Source organism: Macaca fascicularis, chromosome 2, assembly GCF_037993035.2.
Source record: "Macaca fascicularis isolate 582-1 chromosome 2, T2T-MFA8v1.1".
Lineage (NCBI taxonomy): Eukaryota > Metazoa > Chordata > Mammalia > Primates > Cercopithecidae > Macaca > Macaca fascicularis.
Window position 1 is genome coordinate 36,144,334 of NC_088376.1, and position 26,059 is coordinate 36,170,392.

The 26,059-nt window shown below is 40.1% G+C and overlaps 1 protein-coding gene across 14 annotated transcripts in view; it reads left to right on the plus strand.

Moving 5' to 3' along the window:
• The window catches only part of TMEM108 (transmembrane protein 108), a 337,530-nt gene that overhangs the window by 149,710 nt on the left and 161,761 nt on the right, over positions 1-26,059 (plus strand). For 3 of the 14 annotated variants that reach the window (XM_065539912.1, XM_065539919.1, XM_065539913.1), the window contains exon 1: positions 1,940-2,348. The exons of the other annotated variants lie outside the window; for them this stretch is intronic. The gene's annotated coding sequence lies outside the window, so the exon portion shown is untranslated. Of the gene's footprint in view, positions 1-1,939; positions 2,349-26,059 lie in introns of those variants that run through there. 14 annotated transcript variants of the gene reach the window in all.

Below are 26,059 nucleotides of genomic sequence, written 5' to 3' on the forward strand. Positions count from 1 at the left end.
TGTTACTATCCTCTTTTCCTGATAAGTCAGTGACCCCCTTCTGCTGTCATTAAACCCCTTAAGATGGTGGAACCAGTCCTATAAAGGACATTTGATTACTCTGGTTGAGAAAACTGAGCTTCTTTTAGAACAGAGCTGTGGAGAAATCACTTGCCTTCCTGTTTTAAAACCTCAAAATGACAGTAAGTCTGATCAGCCAGGTCTCTTCAGTGAAGCAGCAGGTCAGGGGCTGGGTACAAGAAGAGACCTGGCGTTTATTGGTCACACACTCTGCGCTGGGCTCTGTGCTAGTTGCTTGAAGTATTCAGACCATATAGTTTGTTTTTCTTCCTTGCTCTTATGAATAAAGTGGAAAAAATACAGAATGTTACTAGAGGCCATCACTTCTATATGAGGGTCTAAACTAATAGTTCAACATATTCTTTAACCATTGGTGCCAGATATGTCATGATTTGGTCAGAGTTATTGAAGAGCTGGTATTTTAATTAAATGGTAGTTCTTAGCAAAGAAAAAAAAAGTCCCCAAAGTATCAATGTGGTTCGTTTTTATTCTTAATGATTAAAAACATTAAATCATTTTTCATTTAAAGTTAATTGGAGTAAGTGACAGACTATATTTTTGAGTAGTACTATTATGAATAGGACTCAAGGATTGGGGTGGGAGGATCTGTAAGCAATACAACCAAGCAGAGGTGGTTCTTTTAAGAAAAATACGTAGAAGGAGGCAGACTCAGAGTTAGACGATCAGTTTTAGCAAATCACAGTCCCCTCTAGAGCCTTAATGCCAGGTCTTCAATTCACCAAGTTTTCTCTCTCACTATTCTTTGTTTTAGCTTAGTAAGCAAACTTTCACCTATGTTAGTATGAAATAAGCCCCTTCTCCTCTGAAGTTTTGAGAAATGTTTATGAAAGTCACTATATCTGGCAGGGTAGGCTGGTTTATTCTATGGTAACAGTCAACCACAAAATAACAGTAGGTGACAATCATACTAGTATATTTTTCACTCATGCCACATGCCATCAGGGATGGGCTTCAGCTCTGTTTAATGTCATCTTCACTCTGAGACCCAGGCAGATGATGTCACCTCTATCTGGAACTCTGCCAGTTTTGTGGTACAGGGAAAGAAAATATTCTCTTGTTAATCTTGCACTGGCCATTAAAGTCTCCTTCCCAACTTCCTGCTTCTGTCTAGTCAAGATTCATATGTTGTCATTGCCTGGTGGAAAGCTACTGAATAATTTGAGGTGTAGTAGTGCAGGAATCAGATTGGATTTTTAGAAGCTAGGAGGTAGAGGGCAGGAAACCAGTGGGAGGCTATTACAAGTGCTTGCTACTGGACGTGGACGCTGCTGTGAATGAATTAATGGGGTAAAATCATGATGCTGCCACCCTGTTATTTAAAACCTGATTACTGATAAACCAGACTGCTTGAATATGTCTCTGTGGTGCTAACATGCCAGAGTGGCCCAACTTCTCAAGACCAGTCTTTCCGATCAGATTAGTTTCCCAGCTCTGCCCCTATCCCACTCTGTCCCAAAATAGCTCCAGCTGGCTATTTTGCTGAGATCCACGTATGTCCCATGGGCAAAGCTGCACAAGCTCGGACAGTTTGAAGAACCAATGTTTGAATGCAGGCGGAAGAGTTAGGAAGCCATTACAATCGCAAGGGAAGGATACATTGAGGTTTATTTCCTGGTAAGATGTAGAGGGCAGGAGTTTCAGCTTGGGTTATTGAAAGAGTAAGTCCATTACCGAGATATAGAGAACTCAGGGAGGCGGTTGAAATATGTATTGAAACTAGTTTACTCCTTTTATTTTGGACACATTGAGTAGGAGGTTTGAGCAGTACTTTTCCGAGGAGTTGTCCGGCAGGCATGTGGGAAGCTCAGGGAGGTGTCTGTAGTTAGAGGCATCACTAATGCAGAGGTAACTAAGATTTGAGAGTTTTGAAGGAATTGCCTGGGAGAGCATTTAGAGGAAGAAAAGAGTGTGGAGGCTAGGATAGGCAGGAATGTCCATTTAAGAGGAGGCAGAGGAGGAGACAGAATAATGAACTGAGAAGAATGTTAAGCGAGGAGAAATGCATCAGGAAAGTGGAATGCCCAGGAAGCTACCATTTCAGTAGCTAGCTCGGGAGGAATTACAGCAGGAAGGGGTTTTGGAGGAGGAAAGTCTTGAAGGAAATATGTTTGAATCGCCAGAGGGAAGGAGAGAGGACATTTCCTGTGCGGAGTTAATACTGAGGTGGAAATGAGCAGCTCCAGGCTTCTTTGTGAGTATGCACAGGAGAAAGTGGGTGAGGAGGCCAGCTTCATGAAGAAGGAGAATGCATTGGGAAGCAAGAAAAGGTGAGATGGGGCAATGCTGAGGAAACTTCATATACTAGTCAAGAGGAGGCCTGTATGGATTCCTGAAAAAGAAGTTTACTGTGTGTGTGTGTGTGTGTGTGTGTGTGTGTGTGTGTGTGTGTGTGTGTGTGTGTAGAAAAAGAAGCCAGTAGCTTCAGCAGAAAGGTAGAAAAAGCCATGAGAAATCTTTTTCAAGAATCCATACCTGAAGTTTTTCTTAGCCTAGGTCACAGTACATTCTTAAACTAGGAGAGAAGGCTCTAGAAAGAATTTGAGCATTGCTTTGCAAAGCAACATTTCCTTTTTTATGACTAAGGGAGCAGAAATGTGTGGATCTAATCTTCAGTGTGGGGGACTAAACAAGAGACAAAACTTTGTCGTTAAGTCAAGATAAAAAGGCTTTCTAACAGTTGCACTTTCCCCTGAATTAAAAAAAAAAAAAATCTATAAAAATCAAAGATAAAAGATGTTCCTTTTGGTCACTTTTTAGAGAGCCTAAAGAAATAAATGTTCAGAGATAATTCAGTGAATGAAAAGCATTTATGAGGAGCCTGTGTGGTTACTGATGATGTGGGCATTTGGTAGGTTTGGGTTTTCAAGGCTAGTTTTTAAGAAACTCTACAGTTTTTTTTTATCTTGTAGGAAGCAGCATGGTTTGATAGAAGGACAGTGAGCTTAGCAAAGTCCTGAGTTGGAATCATGGCTCTGCCATGACTGGCATAAATAAAGCTCTGTCAAGCTTTATAACCATGAGTAACCCAAACTTTCTTAGCACTCCAAAAAAATATAATTGCCAATGCCTATTTTATGAGGCCAGTGTGAAGCCGTCAGTGAAACAGTCCCATCTGGCATGTTGCTGGGCACACAGTCACTGCACAATAAATGTTCATTTCCTTTGCTTTTACTTACAATTCCAACATAGTACCCAGATAAATGGCAGGACTTTAGGTATACTTTCAGGTCTCTTTCTCATATTACTGATCAACTGGAATAAGGAGATAGGCTTTTTTTTTTATGTAATTAGGCTTTTTGTTTAAAAATTGAGTTTACTATTAAACTGATTAAATATAAGCATTAGCTGAAATCAATCTTATTTATAAAATGTTTAATTGTAAGGTTTAATGAAATACAAATGCTTAGGAATAGTAGGAGCATTCTCTTTTTTTTTGAGTCGTAGTCTCACTTTGTCACCCAGGCTGGAGTACAGTGGTACGATCTTGGCTCACTGCAACCTCTGCCTCCCAGGTTCAAGTGGTCATCCTGCCTCAGCCTCCTGAGTAGCTGGGACTACAGGCGTGTGCTACCACACCCTGCTAATTTTTTAATTTTTAGTAGAGATGGGGTTTCACCATATTGGTCAGACTGGTCTTGAACTCCTGACCTCGCGATCCGCCTGCCTCGGCCTCCCAATGCTGGGATTACAGGCATGATCCACCACGCCCAGCTGAACATTAATTCCTAAATCATATCAACTTCTACTTAATTTAACCTTATCACTTTTCCCACAAATTAGTCATATAAGCAATTTCCCTGGATACTTCCTTGAGATTCTGACTTTTCTAGGGTGTGTTTATGCCAGTTTTTCTGTGGGCAGTTTTCTGAATTTGTTAATACTATTTTTTCAAATTGCATCTCTTCTCTAGAAACTAGATTCATCCTAACAATGAAAAATAAGTTGCCTTTTCTGGTAGTTTTTTTAAAAATTAACTTTCCTGAATGTTCAAACTTACCAGAATCAAAAATGAAAATAAAAGCCCTATGATGTGTTTCCAGTGTGAAATTCCATGTTTTTTTGTTTTTTTTTCCCTCATCAGCAGGGAAACAAATTCACTTTAAGTTCCACCATCTCTACTGACCAGAGAGGCTACCAACATGGGTTGGGACCGATTTCCTTTCTAATAAGGACCAGCTTTCTTATGTTAAAGGCTTTAGATCGCCTTCCTGGTTTTAAATTCAGTCTCATGAAATTGTAACTATTTAAATCCTATACAGCAAATCCCAAAATCATAAGAATGTAAAAATTTTAAATACAGAGATCTGTTCAGATATGGCATAATAGTTACCATGTATACTGACATAATGAGATAGAGTGTCTGCCCCCGGGCACTAACACTTGACACGTGTGTGCACGTGTGCATGTCTCTCAAAGGACAATAGATGACAGATGACTATTTAAACATCTATTATGTAAATCATGTATGATCTTAAATCTGGAAATAACAACCTTGTTATTATTTATCAAATATTTCTTATAAACAAAAAGTTCATGTCTTGAATTTTTTCACATTTGAACTTGTTAATCCTGTTTGCTATTTGTGGAAGAATAATAAAAATAATCGTAATAAGAATAGACAACTATTTATACTTCTTTATAATTTATAGGATACTTCCACATGTATTATCTAATGTAATACTTGTAATAAGCAATCCCTGAAGAATAATACTGTGTCTCATTTTTAAAGGTAAGCAAACTGAGGTTCACAAAATTTAAGTAACGTGTAATATCTCATCCTAAGAGAGAGACTTAGACAAGATGCAATATCTCATAATTTTGTACCCTACTTTTTTCCTGTCATATTTATTGCTCTTCTCTTCCAAACATTCTTTTTGACGTCCTTTCCACCCTTCATGGTTCAGCTCAGCTACCATCTTCTTTATGTGGGTTTCCCTCTAGTCATCCCATCTGGAGGAAATTTTTCCTATTCTCTTGTAACGCAGCATACGGTATTTCTGTTGTGGCTCTTAACCTACAGTGCCTTTGTGGTGTCATTATTACTGTATGTGTCAATTACCACTCCCAGATGGGTAAGCTCCTTGAGTCCAGGGGGTATATTGTACCACTTATTGGTAGTAGACATGCAGGAAAAGTGTGAATGAGTGAATGAATGGATTAATATGAACAAATGAACCAGTGATATTCCAAGAGTCTCTGCCATGAAGCAGTGTTGTGGTGACACAGCGAAGGATCTTTCCTCTTAGAGTTGCTAATAAAGTGGGAAAATGAGCTCAGATATAATCCGAAGTGGTGCTTTGAATACAAACAGTACATGACAAACCTATACATGGTGAGCACCCCTGTTTCACTGTGGTCTTCTCTTTACCAGTGTTTCTTTAATTTCCCTTTCCATGCTAGTACTCCTTGCAGGCCACAATAGCTCTAGAGCAATCAGATAAATATGTCTCACCTTTTTCTTTTGCGATCTGACAGTTTTCCTTTCATTTGGAATGCTGAAGAGACTTTTCAACCTTTATCCACCTTTTACAGATATAGCAAATCCTTTAGCTGTCAGTGAGCCATTGGCCACACTGGTGTCCTTGTCATCTTCTCATTGCTTTTAATCTTCGCATCTCTATGGCCTCTTTGACCATTGTGTTCTAATTGGAGCAGCAAGGAAATTCTTTCTGAAGGAGGTCAGACTGGCTGTCCTGATACCCTGTGATGCAATCACTGTAGGAATATTATAGGTGCTGCTTTTTTGAGTAGGAAAGATACCAAGATGTTTTGCATAGGGCTCCCACAGAGCTTGTTATCACCACGTAGCCTGTGAGCTTGGAGCCTACCAGTGGTATACAAGATTGCTAATCAAAATGGAAACCAGTTAGCAAGACAATTAGAAAACAAGTACAATATTTCTTTCCAGAATAGATAGTTTCAAATGATGATGGTGGCCATGTAGCTTGATGTAGTCCTTTTGGAAAGTCATTTGGCAACTGTATCATAAATTTACGTGTTTATACCTCTTTTGACAGGACAATTTTCTTCTGGGAGTCTAGTCAAAGGAGATCTAAAGTTAACAGTATAAATACGGTGCTTCAGGTAGGGGGTTGCATTCAGCTGTGTCAGAGAAACCATCACCGTGGTTTAACACAATAGACATTTATCCATCTCAAGTAACAAGAAGTGAGTAGACCAGCATTCAGGGCTACTGAGTCAGCTCCATGATGCCACTGACATCCCAAGGCTCCTTCAGTGACTTTTGTCCTCATTGTGCTTGTGATTGTAGGATGGCAAGTGTATCACATGTCATTGTTCCAGGTGGGAAGAGAAAAAGGCAAGGAGAACAGGCAAAACTTACCTAGAAATCCCAGGTAGACTTCTTTTTCATTTCTCATTAGCCAGAACTGTGTCCCTGCTACCAGTAAGGGAGGCTGGGAAATTAAGATTTGGGTCAGGTACATTGTCAGGTTAGACAAAATTAGGAAATTGAGAGAATGACTGTTAGTAAAACAATGTCTTAGTAATGTCTTCTCTGGAAATCAACGTGCAGATGATGACAAAAGTAAAACGATGAAGGCACACAATATCCATTCAGAGGGTAACAGATAAAATGATATAACATAGACTATTATGTAACTGCAGTATATTAGTCATAGTTTGTTCAGGAAAACAAGCCACTCTCTGAGGAATAGGAAATATTTTAGTACAGGTAATTAAAGGTTTGTACAACCTTTGGAGGGCTGGAGGAGTGGAGATCAGAAAGGACTATCATCATAGCTTGTATCCTTTCAAAGCACAGCCTAAGGCAAGGAGTTATGAGCAGGCGGTTTATTTGGAGGTGATACCAGGGATTTGCAGTGGCAGAGTGAGGAAAAAGGAGTGGTCAACATAGGGGTGTGTTACAAAATTCCATTTGGGAGGTAGGAACTTGATTCTATCAAAATCTAATTAGAAGCACACAGAGTACCTTCCAGAATTGTCCACCCAAAGTATGGAAGGTAGGAGGATTTCTCTGTTGGCTCCTAGGACTTGCCCCCAGGGATATTAACTCCCTGTATTTCTGAGCTGTACACACGTATGTGGGCCCAACTAACTCCCATGGCATCTGCACTGTTGGAGGAACTCTACAACAGAAAGTAGAAATGCGGAGCCTGCACCCAAGGCAGGATACTTGCAGCATGATATGAGTTGAAACCTGTGTGGAACTGTGCAGTCATGGCTGAAATCAGAGGTGAAGCCAAGAAAATATGAGCCAGGGTACAGAGGTATCTGCTACAGCAAATTTCAGAAATTCAGACATGAGAGTCATAAGGAAGTGACCACCAAGAGTCTTACTTCCTTTCTGTAATCTAATGAGTCATTCTCTGGTGGATACTTAGAAGCCCTGACAAAACCATCCATCTTTTGTCTACCACTACCCCATAGCTGACACTGGAGAATAATGGCTTCTCCTTCTCTTTCATCTTTCTAATAACATGCAGGTGTATTCAAATGGTGGGCTTAATGGAAATCCTGAGAGAGAAGTCTCTGAGAGATGTAGTTTCCAGGCATCATGCCCCTGAGGTACAAGAGAGAGCTCAGAAGGCTGAGCATTGTCCTGAGTATTGATAAATGATATCTGGCTCATCAGCAACTGATAAATTATTTATGAAGAATTTTCGTATAACTTGTTTTAATCACCTCTTGTTAAACCCACTGGTGAGAGAGAGATTCCCACCTTAGGGTTATGGGGATTGTGAGAATGGCAAAACGCACAACTCCTAACACTGGATAGATGAGGTCAATAGACATTTAGTAGTCGTATATACGCATAACTTTGGGAGAAAGACACTGCACACCATGCAGGGCCACATGGGAGTTGCATATGGTAACGGCGTGAACAACCAGAGGCCATTTTGTAGGATCAAGAGGATGGGGTACCCCTGCTTCCCTCAAGAGGATACAATTGGTTTGTTTGAATAATTCTGCTGGCTGACAAGTAACTGCAAACCACTACTCAGGGATAAACAGGAACTGCACCTGGTCCTTTGGATAAGGAGGGCAGTTTGGCTGGGGAATCTTGCATGTGAACTGAAGCCTCAACTTTTTAGACCTCACGTCATGTGAACAGCAAACAGTCTTTACTAGTTTGGGTAAAAAAAAAAAGGGCACATCCTTTGTAAAAATTAAAATTAAATGACTCTCATTTAATTAGCTCATTTTGCAAAGCAATCCTTTCTCCTCAAGATTTCCTGTATTCTGTCATAAGCTGAAGAACTTCAGGGTCCAACTGAATCCTAAGGCTGTCTTTGGCATAGTGTCCCCTAAGAAGGGAAAATAAAACAGGAATGACCCTTTGCATTGGCAAATATTTGAATGAATGCACACCTGAACCAGAAAGCGAGCTCAACCAAGAGAGAAGTTCCAAGCTCCTCACTGCTTATGCTTCTGCAGGCACTTGCTGTCCCTAGCCATCCAGCAGTTGTTCTCACAGTGGCCATGTTGTCCATGGATTAAACACCACTTTGTCCCTGGTGGGAGAAGAATACAGACACTTCTCCTTGAATCTGAAACCCAGTCCTCCCTGCCTCAGCAGCTGCCGCCACAACTTTCAGTGGATTTAAAGGAATGCAAAAAGAATCCAGAGCCTAAGAAGCATTGCCCACCCAATCTGCTCTTATATGAATGACTTCCCAGGATCAGAAATTGTAGATAATATGTTTTCTGCATTACACACTCGTTGTTTTTGCCTTATGTTGTTGTTTCCTCCCTCGCCCCCACATTTGTCCCAGCCTTTATTAACTATGTTGCCCAATGTGGTAATCATTAGCCACATGTAGCTGTTTAAATGTAAATGAATTGAAATTTAAAATTTGGTTCCCTCGTTAAACTAGACATGTTTGTTTTAAATGCTTAGTGACCACATGTAGCTAGTAGCTACTATATTGGACAGTAGAATTTATAGAACATTTCTATCATCACAGAAAATTCACTTGGACAGCACCCCCTATGTTAATTTTGGAGGATCATTCAGGCATTTATTTAACCAATATACTGAAAAACCACTATGTGCCTAAACTTATACTAAGTACAAAGGATACTGTAGCAGTCAAGACACACAAAATTTCTGCCTTCCCAGAACTTACATTTTAATTTACAAAGCCTGTGTAAAAGTGTCTGTGTTAAGCTAGGGTAGCACTGGAAAACAGATGGCTAGTTGTTTACTAAATTTTAGGCTTATCCCCACTCTGATTTCTTTGCGGTATAGCCCAATTTTCTTCAACTTTTAGATCTGAATTTTAAACCTCCAATTAAAAAAAAAATTCTGTACTTTAAGTTCTGGGATACATGTGCAGAATGTGCAGATTTGTTACATAGGTATACATGTGCCATGGTGGTTTGCTGCACCCATCAACCAGTCATCTACAGTAGGTATTCCTCCTAATGTTATCCCTCCCCTAGCCCCCCCACCACCCCCTGACAGACCCCAGTGTGTGATGTTCCCCTCCCCGTGCCCATGTGTTCTCATTGTTCAACTCCCACTTGAGTTGAGAACATATGGTGTTTGGTTTTCTGTTCCTGCATTAGTTTGCTGAGAATGATGGTTTATAGCTTCATCCATGTCCCTGCAAAGGACATAAACTCATCCTTTTTTAATGCCTGCATAGTATTCCATGGTGTATATGTGCCACATTTTCTTTATCCACTCTATCATTGATAGGTATTTGGGTTGGTTCCAAGTCTTTGCTATTGTGAATAGTGCCACAATAAACATACGTGTGCATGTGTCTTTATAGCAGCATGATTTATAATCCTTTGGGTATATACCCAGTAATGGGATTGCTGGGTCAAATGGTATACCTGGTTCTAGATCTTTGAGGAATCGCCACACCGTCTTCCACAGTGGTTGAACGAATCAACACTCCCACCAATGGTTTAAAAGCGTTCCTATTTTTCCACATCCTCTCCAGCATCTGTTGTTTCCTGACTTTTTAATGATCACCATTCTAACTAGCAAGAAATGGTATCTCATTGTGGTTTTGATTTGCATTTCTCAACTAACCAGTGATGATGAACTTTTTATCATATATTTGTTGGCTACATAAATGTCTTCTTCTAAGAAGTGTCTATTCATATCCTTTGCCTACTTTTTGATGCAGTTTTTATTTTCTTATAAGTTTGTTTAATTCCTTGTAGATTCTGGATATTAGCCCTTTGTTAGATGGATAGATTGCAAAAATTTTCTCCCATTCTGTAGGTTGCCTGTTCACTCTGATGATAGTTTCTTTTGCTGTGCAGAAGAGCTTTAGTTTAATTAGGCCCCATTTGTCAAATTTGGCTTATGTTGCCATTGCTTTTGGTGTTTTAGTCACGAAGTCTTTGCCCATGCCTATGTCCTGAATGGTATTGCCTAGGTTTTCTTCTAAGGTTTTTATGGTTTTAGGTCTAACACTTAAGTCTATAATTCATCTTGAGTTAATTTTTGTATACAGTATAAGGAAGGGGTCCAGTTTCAGTTTTCTGCATGTGGCTAGGTAGTCTTCACACCACCATTTATTAAATAGGGAATCCTTTCCCTATTGTTAGTTTTTGTCAGGTTTGTCAAAGATCAGTGGTTATAGATGTGTGGTGTTATTTCTGAGGCTCTGCTCTGTTCCATTGGTCTGTATATTGGTTTTGGTACCAGTACCATGCTGTTTTCGTTACTGTAGCCTTGTAGCATAGTTTGAAGTCAGGTAGCATGATGCCTCCAGCTTTATTCTTTTTGCTTAGGATTGTCTTGGCTATACAGGCTCTTTTTTGATTCTATGTGAAATTTAAAGTAGTTTTTTCTAATTCTGTGAAGAAAGTCAATGGTAGCTTGACAGGTATGGCATTGAATCTATAAATCACTTTTGGCAGTATGGCCATTTTCATGATCTTGATTCTTCCTATCCATGAGCATGGAATGTTTTTCCATTTGTTTGTGTCTTCTCTTATTTCCTTGAGCAGTGGTTTGTAGTTCTCCTTGAAGAGGTCCTTCACATCCCTTGTAAGTTGTATTCCTAGGTATTTTGTTCTCTTTGTAGCAATTGTGAATGGGTGTTCACTCATGATTTGGCTTTTTGTTTGTCCATTTTTGGTGTATAGGAATGCTTGTGATTTTTGCACATTGCTTTTGTATCCTGAGACTTTGCTGAAGTTGCTTATCAGCTTAAGGAGATTTGGGGCTGAGTTGATGGGGTTTTCTAAATAGACAATCGTGTCATCTGCCAACAGAGAGAATTTGTCTTCCTCTCTTCCTATTTGCCTATTTGAATAACCTCTATTTCTTTCTCTTGCCTGATTGCCCTGGCCAGAGCGTCCAATACTATGTTGAATAGGAGTGGTGAGAAAGGGCACCCTTGTCTTCTGCTGGTTTTCAAAGGGAATGCTTCCAGCTTTGGCCCATGCAGTGTGATATTGGCTGTGGGTTTATCATAAATAGCTCTTACTATTTTGAGATACATTTCGTCAATTCCGAGTTTATTGAGGGTTTTTAGCATGAATGGGTGTTGAATTTTGTCAAAGACATTTTCTGCATCTATTGAGATAATCATGTGGTTTTTTTTTTTGTTTTGTTTTGTTTTGTTTTGTTTTGTTTTGTTTTTTTTTTTTTTGAGACAGAGTCTGGCTCTGTCGCCCAGGCTGGAGTGCAGTGGCCAGATCTCCGCTCACTGCAAACTCCGCCTCCCGGGTTTGCGCAATTCTCCTGCCTCAGCCTCCCGAGCAGCTGGGACTACAGGCGCCCGCCACCTCACCCGGCTTATTTTTTTTTGTATTTTTAGTAGAGACGGGGTTTCACTGTGTTAGCCAGGATGGTCTCGATCTCCTGACCTCGTGATCCGCCCGTCTCAGCCTCCCAAAGTGCTGGGATTACAGGCTTGAGCCACTGCACCCGGCCAATCATGTGGTTTTTGTCATTGGTTCTGTTTATGTGATGGATTACATTTATTATTTTGTGTGTATTGAACCAGCCTTGCATCCCAGGGATGAAGCCGACTTGACTGTGGTGGATAAGCTATTTGATGTGCTGCTTGATTAGGTTTGCCAGTATTTTATTGAGGATATTCGCGTCGATCTTCATCAGGAATATTGGCCTGAAGTGTTCTTTTTTTGTTGTGTCCTGAATGGAAGCAGCTCCTCTTTGTACCTGTGGTAAAATTCAGCTGTGACTCCATCTGGTCATGGGCTTCTTTTGGTTGGTAGGCTATTAATTACTACCTCAATTTCAGACCTTGTTATTGGTCTACTGAGGGATTTTATTTCTTCCTGGTTTAGTTTTGGGAGGGTGTATGTGTACAGGAATTTATCCATTCCTTCTAGATTTTCTAGTTTATTTGTGTAGAGGTGTTACCATTATGTAATGCCCTTTTTTGTCTTTTTTGATCTTTGTTGGTTTAAAGTCTGTTTTATCAGAGACTGGGATTGCAACCCCTGCTTTTTTTTTTTCTTTTTTTGCTTTCCATTTACTTGGTAAATCTTCCTCCATCCCTTTATTTTGAGCCTATGTGTGTCTTTGCATGTGAGATGGGTCTACTGAATACAGCACACCAGTGGGTCTTGACTCTTTATCCTATTGGCCAGTCTGTGTCTTTTAATTGGGGCATTTAGCTAGTTTACATGTAAGGTTAATATTGTTATGGGTGAATTTGATCCTCCCATTTTGATGTTGGCTGGTTATTTTGCCCATTAGTTGATGCAGTTTCTTCATGGAGTGGATGGTCTTTACAATTTGGTATGTTTTTGCAGTGGCTGGTACTGGTTTTTCCTTTCCATATTTAGTGCTTCCTTCAGGAGCTCTTGTAAGGCAGGCCTGGTGGTGATGAAATCTCTCAGCATTTGCTTGTCTGTAAAGGATTTTATTTCTCCTTTGCTTATGAAGCTTAGTTTGGTTAGATATGAAATTCTGGGTTGAAAGTTCTTTTCTTTAAGAATGTTGAATATTGGTCCCCACTCTCTTGTAGGGTCTCTGCCAAGAGATTGCTGTTAGTCTGATTTGCTTCCTTTTGTGGGTAACCCGGTCTTTCTTTCTGGCTGCCCTTCACATTTTTTCCTTCATTTCAACCTTGGTGAATCTGATGACTGTATGTCTTGGGGTTGTTCTTCTCAACAAGTATCTTTGTGATGTTCTCTGTATTTCCTGAATTTGAATGTTGGCCTATCTTGCTAGACTGGAGAAGTTCTCCTGGATAACATCCTGAAGAGTGTTTTCCAGCTTGGTTCCATTCTCCCCATCACTTTCAGGTACACCAATCAAATGTAGGTTGGTCTTTTCACATAGTCCTATATTTCTTGGAGGCTTTGTTCATTCCTTTTCATTCTTTTGTTCTCTAATCTTGTCTTCATGCTTTATTTCATTAAGTTGATCTTCAATCTCTGATATCCTTTCTGCTGCCTGATCAATTCAGCTATTGATACTTCTGTATGCTCCACGAAGTTCTCAAGCTGTGTTTTTCAGCTCCATCAGGTCATTTATGTTCTTCTCTAAACTGATTATTCCAGTTAACAATTCCTCTAACCTTTTATGTTCTTAGCTTCCTTGCATTGGGTTAGAACATGCTCCTTTAGCTCAGAGGAGTTTGTTATTACCCACCTTCTGAAGCCTACTTCTGTCAATTTGTCACACTCATTCTCCATCCAGTTTTGTTCCCTTGCTGGCGAGGAGTTGTGATCCTTTGGGGGAGAAGAGGTGTTCTGGTTTTTGGAATTTTCAGCCTTTTTGTGCAGGTTTTTCCTCATCTTCGTGGATTTATCTACCTTTGGTCTTTGATGTTGGTGACCTTTGGATGGGATTGTTGTGTGGATGTCCTTTTTGTTGATGTTGATGCTGTTCCTTTCCGTTTGTTAGTTTTCCTTCTAAGAGTCAGGCCCCTTTGCTGCAGGACCGTTGGAGTTTGCTGGAGGTCCACTCCAGACCCTGTTTGCCTGGGGGTCACCAGTGGAGGCTACAGAACAGCAAAGATTGCTGCCTGTTCCTTCCTCTGGAAGTTTCGTCCCAGAAGGGCACCCACCAGATGCCAGCTAGAGCTCTCCTGTATGAGGTGTCTGTCGATCCCTGCTGGGACGTGTCTCCTAGTCAGGAAGCATAGGGGTCAGGGACCCACTTGAGGAGGCAGTCTGTCCCTTAGCAGAGCTTAAGCACTGTGCTGGGTGATCCACTGCTCCCTTTGGAGCTGGCAGGCGGGAACATTTAAGTCTGCTGAAGCTGTACCCGCAGCTGCCCCTTCCCTCAGATGCTGTGTCCCAGGGAGATGGGAGTTTTATCTATAAGTCCCTGACTGGGACTTCTGCCTTTCCTTCAGAGATGCCCTGCCCAGAGAGGGGGAATCTAGAGAGGCAGTCTGGCTACAGAGGGTTTGCAGAGCTGTGGTGGGTTCTGCCCAGTTCAGACTTCCCAGTGGCTTTGTTTACACTGTGAGGGGAAAACCGCCTACTCAAGCCTCAGTAATGGCAGACGCCATCCACCACCAAGCTCGAGTGTCCCAAGTTGACTTCAAACTTCTGTGGTGGCAGCAAGAATTTCAAGCCAGTGGATCTTAGTTTGCTGGGCTCCATGGGGGTCAGATCCGCTGAGCTAGACCACTTGTCTCCCCAGCTTCAGCCCCCTTTCCATGGGAGTGAACAGTTGTGTCTTACTGGCATTCCAGGTGCCACTGGGATATGAAACAAACAAAAACAAACAAACAAACAAAACAACTCTCAGCTAGCTCGGTGTCTGCCCAAATGGCTGCCCACTTTTGTGCTTGAAACTCAGGGCCCTGGTGTTGCGAAGACCGTGGGAAACGCATAGTATCTGCACTGGAATGCACCGTTCCTCAAGATACAGTCCCTCAAGGCTTCCCTTAGCTATGGGAGGGAATTCCCTGACTCCTTGCACTTCCCAGGTGAGGTGACACCCCACCCTGCTTCTGCTCGCCCTCTGTGGGCTGCAGCCACTGTCTAACCAGTCCCAGTGAGGTGAGCCAGGTACTTCAGTTGGAAATGCAGAAGTTACCCGCCTTCTGCATTGATCTCATTGGGAGCTGCAGACCAGAGCTGTACCTGTTTGGCCATCTTGCTAGCCCTCCCCTAGACCTCTGATTTGAACTGATTTGTCAGGCAGAAGTGGCTTACATGTTTGATTTACCTGTAAGTATTGGCTGTCGTCGTAAAGTTTTTTAGGTGCTGGATGAGAGGTTTATTTGAAAGTAGTTGTTCCAGGATTTAATTATTTAAATCAATTCTGACTGCCTGTGTTTAGAATTTTAATTCAGTGAAGGTCTAGTTCTTAGTGATTATATGTAACCACAACAGAGACGAGAAATTCATTGCAATTAAATTGTTGGTTTTCCTCATACAAAACTCATGTTTTAATGCTCCCCTCCATATGGGGGTCAATCATATAGCATTAACATTAATAGCCTAATAAGTCTAATAATGAAGATGTGTAGCATGTTAAAATTAGCCATTAGAATTCAAGCACACCACACTCAATGCGTGCAACAAGATGCACAAATGCCAACACTGCCCATCTGTTTGAACTAATGAGCTGTAAACATTTCCCCCACTGGTGAACTAATAAATTATAGCATGTTACAATTGAAAGGGACCTTGGAGATAGATCTTTCTGCTCCAGCTACCTCTTTCTTCATTTTATTGGTCCTCTAAAGAGGTATATTATTTATCCAAGGTCACCGTTGTACAGTAAAACCCTGCCATAGCATAATGGGCCCAGAAATTCCTGTGTATAAAGCAGGCGTTCCCAAACTTCAGTATATATCCTGGAGAGCTTGTTGAAGTACAGGTTACTGGGCCCCACCCCCAGAGTTTCTGATTCAGTGGTTCTGAAGTAGAACCTGATCATTTTCATTTCTAACAAGCTCCTGGGTGCTGCTAGTGGTCTGAGGACCAAACTTTGAGAACCACTTGTGTAGACCACGTGGTGACATTACTGTGAAGTTGATGGAGTGATGAAAGCCAGCCTACATAGTTAGCTGTCCTCCAGTTCTGAGGATCTAGCTGCAGGAGCCAGATCTATCCAGGTGTAAACCTGGGTTTGCCACCACCTAGTGTTAGTCATCTATTGCTGTGTAAACATTGATGGAGATGATTCTGGATCCTGTAGCTGGCTGGGGCTTCCAGCTATCCCGTGGTTAGTAGGCATTTATTTCTTATATTGATTTGGGAAGATTGTGCTTTGGGGACCCAGCTCCCATCTTCCTGATTTCCAACTACTGCCAGCTACTTCCCTGTCAGTCTTGTCCTCTCCTGAATATATTCTCCCCTCCCCTCGAAGAAAAGAACATTGACCCAACTCTGTTTCAGAAGCTGGAGAGCCAGTCACATTATATCCAAAACTGTACTGGGGAAGGAATTTACAGCAGCCAATGGTAGATCTCCTGTTGTTTAATGTACTCATTCCCAAACTCCTGCTTCACTGTCTTACCTCTGTGCCTTTGCATTTTCCATCACTCTTAACCTTCAAGGTTTAGCTGAATTCCACCTCCTTCAGAAACTTTGTCTTGCTACTCCAGAAGATAACAATTTTTCTTTTAAAGGAAAAATAGGGCATGATTCTGGTACTTCTGTGTTCCAGACTCTGTGTGGATGTTTCATATCATTTTATTCTCAAAACTACCTTGCAGTATAGACGTTATACCTGTTTTATTGATAGGAACGCTGAGACTCAAGAAGGAAAAGGCTTTTAAGAGACAGGGTCTCGCTGTTGCCCAGGCAGAAGTGCAGTGGCACAATCATAGCTCACTGCAACTTCAGACTAGCTCAAGGGATCCTGCTGCCCCAGCCCCTTCCAAGCAGCTCTGACTATAGATGCAGGCCACCACATCTGGCTAATTTTTTTTTTTTTTTTTTTTTTTTTAAGATATGGGGTTTTGCTATTTTGCCAAGCTGGTCTCAAACTCCCAGCCTCAAGCAGCCTTCCTGCCTTGGCCTTCCAAAGACCTGGGATTATAGGCATGAGCCACCATGCCTGCCCCATTTTCTAATTTGTTAGAATATAATTTGCTATGATATACCTTGCCTAATACAAGTGCATTAGACAAATACATAGGCAAAGCTGTCTATAGAGTGATTTTTGACAAGATAGTCTCTCCCCATGCCAAGCTGCAAGCTCTTAAAGACGAGGAGCATGTCTCATTTGTTTTTATTCTCAGCCCCAGCCCCTCCTATTAGCACAGTGCATGTTAAGTTGTGGCACTCAGTATTTTCCAAGGAAATGGATCTCCTGGCTCACTGCTGTGTGTACTGCATCTTCCTGCCCTGTTTCTCTCTGTGCAGTTGACTGTGGTCCCCAGCAAGGAAGGAGGTTCCTTTGGTGTAGTCTCTCCTCCATTGCCCCCACTCAGAATTTGCTGCCTCAACTGTTTTCTCTCAGTCTGTCTTCTCTATGAATGCCATCTTCAGGAAGAGGAGCACTTTTCCCCCCTGGGAATGAATGATTTAGAGATGAGCGTGGTTTCAGCTTCATGCCAAGCTCACAGACCGGGGGTGGCTTCCCACACCCTCTTCCCTTCCCTGAACCTCATCTCTCCTTTTCAGTTACTATCTCCTTATTCTTCCAGACATCCCTGTGAATCAAGCAGTAGGGACAAGTGAGAGGCTTACCAGAGTCAGAGATTGGGTGAAAGATCACCAAAAGCTCATGTTGCTTAAAACTTGAATTGCATGAAAGGCATTGGATCCAAATGTTTAAGAAACACTGACTCACTCCTTTGCTGTTTTGAATATAACTTGCAAATGTGGTTTCATTTATCATCCCACTTCCTTCATCTCTCATAAAACTGTCACTTTCAGGGAAGAGAATAAGTGGGCCTGGCCTCACTGTGGCTCTAGTACTCTCTGAGGCTGGAGTAAGGATTCCTGGTTCTCAACCCAACTGTACAGTAGGATCACCTTGAAGCTTCCCACATTCCTTCAGGGAGTCTGATTTCCTTAATCAGGGATGTAGCATGGCACAAGCATTGCTGTGTTCCTCCATTGTTCTAGTGTTCAGTCACTGTTCTAGTGTTCAGTCAGCATTAAGAGCTGCTAGATTAGGTTTTTGGATTCCAAGCCTGACTGATCATAATAGCCATATTGGGAGCCTTTTAAAATTTCTCCATCCCATAACCTGGGAGTCAGAATTCCTAAGGGAAAGACCTGGGGATATATATTTGAAATAGATCCTGGCCATCAGCTAGTGTGGGAAATTACCAATCTTGGAACTTTCAGATATTTCTTCTAGCCTTCCAGTCATCAAAGCAAGGTAGAATTATCAACATAATGATATAAAGCTATTTAAGTTCCTCACAGGTGAAGTCAAATGTATTATTTTATCCATGCTTCCTGGAGCAAGACATAAAAATGAAACTCATTCGAAATATTTGGAATATCATGGACTTCACTGTGGGACTAAGCTTTCCTGCACAAGTCCAAACAGATAACTTAATCCATACTCTTCAGATGATAGCTGTGTCTGTTTAATATTGGCCCAGCCTACTCTTGCCCACGTATTTTTCGTTTCACTATAATTTTTATTCCAGCTGTATATTCAACAGACTGCCTGCCAACCCTGTAGGAACCACTTGACATAAATGATGTATTTTGAAAGATTAAACCAGAAACACATCTTTATACTAGCTTAAGACTTAAAGAAGTTTTTATGTGGATTCAAGTGGAATGAGAGGAACTAAAGAAGGGGAATGAGGCCCCAAAAAAGCGAATTTGAGGTTAAAGGTCAAAATTAAAATTAACTGATTTTTAATCCACATGTCACTCGGTAGCAAAAAATTAAAATTTATTAATGACTATGATATTATGAATAATTTCACATGCTGAAGTGTATTGCCTCTTCAAAGCATGCCTCTTGGGTTTAAATTTTCTTTTGACATGTAAAACGTTCTGGTAAGAACTGTGCCTCCTTTCTATGACCTTACCTACCTTTCTACGTAAAAACATCAGCACATGTTTAAGGAAAACTGACTGCTGCCCAAAGGAAATACACATAATTTTTAGGTCCCTGAATTCAATTTCTGAAGATGTTTTTCAGGCATTGCAAAAGAAAAAAGAAAAATGAATGAGTTTGCTGTGTACAAGAAATAATCATTTTCATAAGCAGTGTAGTCAAAATGATAGAACATGCTCCTTTAGTATTTGGCATCTCTACAATGTCATTTAATTCCGTGACCTCAATATTCAGTCTTTAACACCAAAACCATAAAAAGGGAAGTATGATACGTATTCTTCACCCTGCACAAGCACCTTCCTGTCTCCTCAAAGGAGCTAAATGGTCCTAATTCCCTTTAATGCCGGAAGAAGGAGGTTCTGTGTCATTCTAATAAGCCTCAAGCTCCCGGTACTATTTTTACCCCATTGCTGACCTCAGTGGCTGTGGAGAGTTGAACACCCTCCCTCAACAAATGCAAATAGACTCCAGCAGCCATTCTTGAGGAGCACTCAAGCAATTACTTCTGGGTCCTCAAGTAGAATTCACATTAATTGATTCCCTTTTGTAGGCTTTTCCTTAGCAGGAGATTAACAGTTTTTGCCTTTTTGTTTGGAATTCAGCATCTTGGTGAAACTGACAACCTCCTGTATTTTCTTTTATTTTTTAGAAAGGGAAATATGAAAGAAAAGAGCAGAAAGGAGTTCCATTACAGGTGGGTTTTTTTTCCCCCTTGAAATTATCCTGAGTGATAGCCTGGACTCCAGGCTGGCTGGAGGACTTGCAGAATGCAGGGATCTGCTCTGCCTCCTCCCTCAGTACAAATTCCTCCAGGGACAGGCACTCTGCTCCTCAGTTTTCTAGAAAAGTGCCCATGTAGATTCTGCATTATGAAAGCCTCTCTGAATCAGGAATTACACAGTCCTCTTTCATCTGGCTTGTAGTCTTGGCCTACATGAATTAATTGCCAGCACTTTAAAATAGGGAAATTCCATCTAAATATTCAGATTTCTGACTTTTCTTAAAAACTTAGGAGAAAATGAGAGAATTTTCTATTTTCTTAAGAAAAACGAGGGAAAAGATCTGTTTTCCTGTTGACAGTTGGTGTGTCAAAAGACCACTATACCCATTTGCTGTCTAGTTCATTATACTCCCTGTAATCTCACAGAACTGCCACAAAGTGACACTTATTGTAATTGTGCCCACACTGTTGATCGTAAGTTCAGACGACAGTGAAATATTTTTTGTACAAAATACAAAAATTTAAAAGATAGACTAGGAGTAGCACAGATTTCAAGGAAAATGAGAGAGAACGGCTAGGCATGGTGTCTCATGCCTGTAATCCCAGCACTTTGGGAGGCCAAGGCAGGTGGATCACCTGAGGTCAGTAGTTCAAGACCAGCTTAGGCAACATGGCAAAACCCTGCTTCTGCCAGAAGTACAAAAATTAGTCAGATGTTGTGGCAAATGCCTGAAATCCCAGGTATTCGAGAGGCTGAGGCATGAGAATGGCTTGAACTCGGGCGGCGGAGGTTGCAGTAGGGCCAAGATTGCACCACTGCACTCCAGCCTGGGTGACAGAGGGAGACTCTGTCAAAAAAAAAAAAGAAAAGAAAAGAAAGGAAGGAAAGAAAGAAGAGAGAGAACATCTGTTTATGGAAGTGAAGGATATTCCTGCATTTAATATGCAAAGCATCTGTATCAACAGAATTTGACTAAAAATGCCATTATAGCCCAAACCCAGCCCTGTGGACACATGCATTCATTTGTGACTTATGCTGTAAGTAAGCCTGAGAGACCTTCATATTTGCCGTCCTGAAGTAATCTGCTGCTCATGGAACAACAAGATGCTGAGGCCCTGAGATAACATGCTGAATATTCATTCCTTCTGTTTTCCCAGTTCTCTCTGTCCCAAATAACCAAAAGCAGCATGTCTGTACACCATTATTAGCTCAGGAGAACGAGAGAGACATATGATGTGCAAGACACATGGTAGGTGTTTTAGTACATTTAATTACCCTAACTGTCCTCTCATTAGGTATCAGCCCCATTTGAAGATGAGAAAGCTGAGACTCCAGATAAATTAAGTAACTCACTCAAGGTCACAGAGCAAAGCTACTAAGTGGCAGGCCTGCCTGGTTCTTTCCCTTCTACCATTGTGCTTGCACTACTCATTGAAATGCTTTCCCTGAATTACTACTTAGCACAATGACTTTAGTTTTTATTGTGGGTTGATCATAAGGAGTAGCCATAACAAGAGTATTCTGTTCATATTCTGTAAAACTGCTATTGAGGATGCTAATGTTTATCAAAACATCTGTCTGATGATCTTTTCTTAGCAATTAGTGACAGATGAAGTTTGTGTTTCTGAACAAAATAAAAATGTACTTCTGTTTATGTAGCCGGAAATAAATGATACTAGCTATCCTTTTGGCCTTCATTTCCAGGAAGCTCCAAGGGAAATGTATTGGCCCATTCCATCTTATGGTAAAATTAATCCTCCCTTTTGCTACATTATTTTGGACCTTTCTTTCTGGAGTCATTATTGTGCTTTGGTGTGTTAATAATTCTATTATACAAGTTGCATCTAGTTGTAAGCTTGCTCAGATTCCTTTTAAAGAAGGCAGAAGTATAACTTATAAATAAGACCCTTAAAATTCAATTTATACCCCTAAGAGTAATTAATAAATCCAATTTTAATATGACACTAGATTTAACAAAAGGGGCTATTTGGGGAATGGCCCCAAAGCCTTTGGGTCATATCTGGCTTAGGGGAATCACAGTTAACAGAGACAACTCTCTCAAATTGAGCTCTGGCCCAATTTGTCTTGCATTCCGCTACTGGGTGATAGTTGCTAACTTGCACAGAGAACTTACCTGGCCGTGGGCCAAGTACTTGACATGCCTTGTCTCCATCTTTGCAGCAAGTATATCTAGAACCATTCTTACCCCTATTACAGGAAATTCAAGGATCAGAGCTCAAGAAACTAGTTCACAGGCACGTAGATAATAGGTTTGATCTTGAGCAAAGATCTTGACTTCTTGGTGTCCCTGTCCCCACCTGTAAAACAGGCATATGCTCCTTTCCCAACCTCCTCACAAATCTGTGATGTTAGTCACTTCTGTCCTCCCCTCCCCCACTGCAAGGAACTAGATCCAAAGGAAGGGTTATATTCTGTATCTCAACCTTCCTAGTCTTTTATTTTCCCTGAGGGCTCTCTAAGGCATGTTGACCACTGACTTAATCAAATTTTCTCTTTTCCTAGGGAGAGGGAAATCTATTGTTCTGTTTTGTCGAAACTCTACTATTGGCCTGGGTTGTTGGTTGTCATCACTCTTTGTCTCACAAAATATTTTAAATCTCAATTCAAATACAATCAATTATTGCTATTTGGTAGTTATGTTATATAACCAGCATCCCCCAACCCCTGGGCCACAGGCGGTACCAGTCCATGGCCTGTTAAGAACCAGGCTGCATTAGCAGGAGGTGAGCTGCAGCTGAGGGAGCATTACCAGCTGAGTTCCACCTCCTGTCGGATCAGCGGTGGCATTACATTCTCATAGGAGCAGGAACCCTATTGTGAACTGCACGTGTGAGGGATCTAGGTCGCATGTTCCTTATGAGAATCTAATGCCAGATGATCTGAGGTGGGGCAGTTTCATCCCAAAACCATGTCCCCCACCCCAGGTCTGTAGAAAAATTGTCTTTCTCGAAACTGGTCCCTGGTGCCAAAAAGGTTGGGGACTGCTATTGTCTACAGTCTCCATAAACGTTGAATTATCTAATTCAGAACCATTTCTCATAAAAGAAATAGAAGGTTAGGTTTCTGTGAACCTCTCACAAACTTATATCAACTGATCAGTATGTACCCTTCTTTTGTGTGTTTCTGATTAAAGACACCTTATCTAACATTGCGCTTATGGCCAACAGCACTGTAACTTATGTCTGAATGAAGCTAATCTACAGCATTTTCTGTAAAAGCTACATCGCAACTTATTTTGCTTAGACACACTAGACAGCACCTCAGCACTTTGCTCGCAAACCATATTTAATAGTAAAATCACCAACACAAAAGCATAAAAATGTAAAAAAAAAAAAAAGACACTAAATAGTCCATGGAGAGGACATTTATTTCTAGGAAAGAGCTGAAACATGAAAGACAGAGCATCACCTTGCTCATCTTCAACTGGAAATGTGTGCATTGATTGACTGAAATTTTTTGCCACTCTGTGCATGTCCACTAATGACCATGAAAACATTGCAAGTATTTATTTTGGGATTACAAAGAAATTTTAGGTATAGTAACCCCTTGCCTGTTATAAGTTGAAGAGTTTTTGTTTTTTTCAGTTTTATTTTTACTTTGTTTTTTTTTTACTGAATTTATATGTGTAATAAAGTTTATCAATCTTTTTCCTTATTGCTTTAGATTTTGAGTCAGAGTTAGCAAAGCTTCTGTACTCACAAGTTATAGTAGAATTTACCTGTATTTTTTTTTTCCTAGTACTTCTATGCTTTTTTACATTTAAATATCTGATAGATTTGGAATTTATATTGGGGTATGGTGTTTGGAATGAGTATAGTTTTACCATTTTCCATATTGCTCAACCAGTATCTCAACATGTGTTAAATGCTTATATTTTCTCCAACTGATTTGATATGCTGCCTTTATCAGTCCTAAATTTTCATATATCATTGGACCTACTCGTGTGTCAATATCAAATGCTTTTAATTATAGAGGCTTTAGAGTATGTTTTAATGTCTGATAAGGCCGGCAGTTCCCCTGACACCACCTTGCTTTTTTTCCCCCCCAGAGATTTCCTGGCTGTTCTTCCTTACTTGCTCTTCATGTACTTGTCATTTCAAGTCAATTTGCATATCAAATATCAGAGCTTTTCATTTGGCTCTTTATTGCTGTTTTCTGACACCATAGACATTTCTAATTAGAACAGTTTTAGTGTTCTATAAAATTGAGAAGTATTCCTCCTGACTCAGTGCAAGTGATATGACTGTCCCACTTAAGCTTGAGAAGCAGAGTTCTATTAGGCTCACTCTCCTTAAATACGGTATGGTCCAGGTTACTTACATCCCTTGTGTTTCTCTTGTGCTAATAATCAGTGAGGTCCCCACGTTTGCCACCATCTCATATGTTTGGTCAAATGCTTTCCCTCATGTATTTTTTATGGTGAGAACATTTAAAATCTACTGTTAGTGATTTCCAAGAATACAATACATTGTTATTAAAAATTGTCACCATGTTGTACAATAAATCTTTTGAATTTATTTCTCCTAACTGAAACTTTGTATCCTTCAAATAACATCTCCCCAACCCCATCTCCCCAAGCCCTTAGTAACCACCATTCTACTCTGCTTCTATTAGTTCAACTTTTTTAGATTACACATATAAGTGAGATCATATGGTAGTTGTTTTTCTGTGCCAGGCTTATTTCACTTACTATCTTCCAAGTTTATCCATGTTGCTAATGACGGGAATTGCTTCCTTTATGATGCTGAATGGTATTCCATTATGCATATGTATACCACACTTTCTTTATCCATTCATCTATTGACAGATACTTAGGTTGATTACATATCTTGACTGTTGTGAATATTGCTACAATGAACATGGACATGCATTATCTCTACATACTGATTTCATTTTCCTTGAATATATACCCAGTAGTGGGATTGATGAATTATGTGGTAGTTTTAGTTTTTGTTTTTTCAGGAGCCTCCCTACTGTATTTCGTAATAGTTGTGCTAATTTACCTTCCGATCAACAGTGTGCAAGGGTTCCCTTTTCTTCACATCTTTGCCAAAATTTATTTTGCATCTTTTTGATAATAGCCATTCTAACAGATGTGAGTTGATATCTCATTGTGGTTTTGATTTGTATCTCTCTTTTGTTAGTGTACAGTGATGTTGAGCATTTTTTCGTGAACCTCTTGACCATGGGTATGTCCTCTTTTGAGAAATGTCTATTCAGTTTTTTTGCTCATTTTTTCATCTGGTTGTTTTCTTACTATTTAGTTGAGTTTTTTATATATTTTGTATATCAATCCTTTATCATATGCACAGTTTTCAAATACATTTTCCCATTCCATAGATTGTCTCATAACTCCGTTGATTGTTTCTTTTGCTGTGTAAAAGCTTGTTTGTTTAATGTAATCTCATTTGTTTGTTTTTGCTTTTGTTGCCTGTGCTTTGGGGTCATATCCAAAAAATCATTGCCCAGACCAATGTCATGGAGATTTTCCCATGTCTTCTTCTAGTAGTAGATTTACAGTTTCAGTCCTATATTTATGTCTTTAATCTATTTGGAATTGAGTTTTATATATTGGGTGACATAGGAGTCTAATTTCATTGTATCTGCATGTTGATACTCAATTTTCCCAATGCCATTTATTGAAGAGATTGTCCTTTCCCTATTATGTGTTCTTGGCATCTTTGTCAAAAATCAATTGGCCATAAATGCATGGATTTATTTCTGGGCTCTCTGTTCTGTTCCATTGATCTGTTTTTATGTCAGTACCAAACAGTTTTGATTACTAGTTTTGTAGTGTATTTTGAAGTCAGGTAGTGTGATGCCTCCATATTTGTTCTTTTTGCTCAAGATTACTTTGGCTATTTGGAGTTTTTGTGGTTCATTACCAATTTCAAGATTGTTTTCTCTCTTTCTGTAAAAAAAAAAAAAGTTATTGGAATTTTAGTTAGTATGGACATTTTAACATTAATTTTTCCAATCTGTGAACATAGGATATCTTTCCATTTATTTATGTCTTCAATTTCTTTTATTAATAGTTTGTAGTTTTCAGTGTACAGGTCTTCCATCTTCTTCGTTAAATTTATTTCTAAGTATTTTTTTGTAACTATTGCAAATAGGATTGTTTTGTTGCTCTCTTTAGATAGTTTGTTGTTAGTATATAGACATGCAACTAATTCTGTGTGTTTGTTTCTTGTATTCTGCAACTTTACTGGATTTGTCAGTTTTAACAGTGTTTTGGTAGATTCTTTAACATTTTCTATATATAATATGTCATCTGCAGACAGAAACATTTAATTTTTTTCTTTCC